The sequence below is a fragment of the Magnolia sinica genome, chromosome 3 (assembly GCF_029962835.1).
Source record: "Magnolia sinica isolate HGM2019 chromosome 3, MsV1, whole genome shotgun sequence".
In the NCBI taxonomy this organism is placed as follows: Eukaryota; Viridiplantae; Streptophyta; class Magnoliopsida; order Magnoliales; family Magnoliaceae; genus Magnolia; species Magnolia sinica.
The window spans coordinates 63,200,916-63,203,761 of NC_080575.1; positions in this window are offsets into that span (position 1 = coordinate 63,200,916).

The following is a 2,846-nucleotide window of genomic DNA, read 5'->3' on the forward strand; positions in this document are numbered from 1 at the left end:
GAAAGTTTCTAAATCTGGAAATAGAAAGAAAAGTTAGTTTCTAACAAAAATTAAGAACGTTTCTAAATCTAGAAATATAAAGAAACGTTAGTTTCTAAAAACAAATTAGGAAAGTTTCTAAATCTGGAAATAGAAAGAAAAGTTAATTTCCAAAAACAAATTAGGAAAGTTTCTAAATCTAAAAATAAAAAGAAAAGTTAGTTTCTAAAAGCAAATTAGGAAAGTTTCTAAATCTAGAAATAGAAAGAAAAGTTAGTTTCTAAAAAAAAATTAAGAAAGTTTCTAAATCTGGAAATGCAAAGAAAAAGAATTAGAAAGAAGTTACCAACTTAAAAGTTTCTTATTTTGGGATCCTATATAAGAAAAAGGAAAGTGAATTAGTTTCTAAAATAAGAACTAAGAAAGTAACCTAGTTTCTAAAAAAGAAAAAGGAAAGTTTCTGAAAATAGAAAGTAAGTTAGTTTCTAAAAACAAAAAAAGGAAAGGAAATTAGTTTCTAAAAACGGATTAGGAAAGTTTCTAAAAAATAAAAAATTAGTTTCTAAAAACAAATTAGGAAAGTTTTTATCTTAGAATTAGAAAGTAAATTAGTTTCTAAAAACAAAAAAGGAGAGTTTCTAAAGCTAGAAATAGAAAGCTAAGTTAGTTTCTAAAATAAAATTTGAAAAAAAAAAGAAGAAAAAAACCTATAAATAGAAAGTAGAAAAATCCTAATCTTAACCTAATTCCAAAACTAATCAAATCCAGAAAATGCAACCGTCAATCCCCGGCAACGACGCCAAAAACTTGTTCACAACCCCAAGTGTAGGGTCGCGATGTAGTAATAATCTCGGTAAGACCGAGGTCAAATCCACAGGGACTGAAACTTGTACATTTCTAAAATTAACTAGAAGTAAAACTAAAAGAAGATGTGAAACTAATTCTGAAGTATTTGAGAGAGTAATTGTGAATAGAGTAATTAAAACTAAAAATTTAAAGGTGGGAACTAGGGTGCCAAGGATCCACTTGTAGTGATCAGAGAGCCCTCTTACTTGATTCAAGTAACACAATTGGAATTAGAGTCATATCCTATCCTATTGGAAGATATATCAATAAAACCAAATATGAACTTCCACTGACCTAATTCTCAATGAAGGTGAACTATGATAATTAGCAGGGATTCCATCACCAAACCATGCCCAGGAGACAATGGCAAACAACAGGATTTACCAATCCCGTAATCTCAAAGCAGGAAAATTGTGAAGATTATGAAGGATTCAATCACCCTACCATGCCCAAGTGACGATGGTGAACAACAGGACTTACTAATTTCACAATCTTGAATCAGAAAAAGAAGATACTCAAAGCTATTGCAGATCTATTGTAATTTGAGTCACAATAAATCATTAAAAAATGAAAGTATTCCTTAAACATCAAATTAGAACCCATGGAATTCAACATAAACATGAATCAAAGCAATAGAAACATCCTATCGTGTTACAAGCTTCACCTCTTAGCCTCATCTAAGAGGTTTAGCCAACCATAGACATGATTAGACCAAAGTCTCTTAAGAAAAATATGAAAATAACTAAGGAAGAAGAAGAAAAACTCTTGGCGACAACTTCTCCACCCTTTTTGCTCCACTCTTTAAACTCTAAAAGATGCCTATGAACATCTTAGAGAGTCCTATTTATAGTTGTGGAACTCCAACTTTCGCACGTAGTTGGAAAACTCTAGAAACCGACTCAAATTTACGCAGTTTGCTAAAATAAACTTTACTCTACGCAGTTTTTCAAAATAAACTTCACTTTGTGCAATTTCACAAAATGACCCAAAGTTTCAAAATATGCTTTTTTGGGACGATTTCAAGTTCCTTTTCTTCACTTCAAATCTTTGATTCTCTTCATTCCTTATTTGGTTTTCTTGGATCTTTGACATGTTAATTCTTCAATCTTGATCTCCTAAGATCCATCCCTTGCCTTGATGATTCTTGAGCATCAAATCCATGCTTTTAGCACCCTTTTCAATCCAAGCTCTCAAATTCACCTTGCAACAAAAACATGAGTAAAATAGAACATTAAGCAATATCATGTTTATAAAACCAAGATATAAATGAGGGATAATATGCAATATTTGAACCTCAACAGTTGGATAAGGTGTGACGGTTGGAATGACTAAGTCCAGCGATGCGACACCATTTACTTCCTAAGAAGTCGGGGTGCATGGTCGCAATAAATGTTGATTCATTAAAAAATGGCGTGCATGACTCCCCATCCCTATATGTTAAGTCAGCAAGAAGTTATAAAAAATTACTAGGCAATCGAGAAGAAAGAATCGATCAATATGATCGAGTGAGAGTCAACAACAATCCAATCGACTATATTTCTTCGCATATAGCTAGCGGGGAAGGTAACCATTCGAGCAATTCAATTCCCTTTTTACTTCATTTTTTCGTTCTCATCGGCCGAGTATCTCGAATATGACTAATTGCAGTAATGATGCCATTATTCAATGTTTTACAATACTGATTAAATACTGAATTCTGATGGGAATAATGTTGTTCTATGTTCTACAAAATAGATGATGGTGACATGAAAAAGAAATGAAATGCAAGTTTATTGAAGGAAAGGAAGACCAGCGGCCACATTACAAACAGAAAGGAAATAAAGCAAGAACAACCAACAACCGACTGACTAGAAGTGCTTAGGCATGTTTTGCCTTAATTTCTTCGAACTCCTCAAGGAGTTGCAATTTTTTTGCCTCCACAACTTTCTTCTTCAGCTTCCAGTTAACCCCCTCCTCCATGAAGATAGGTAAGAACTGCAGGAGTTGGTCGACGTGGTTGCTGGTCGAGGAAACTCTATTTT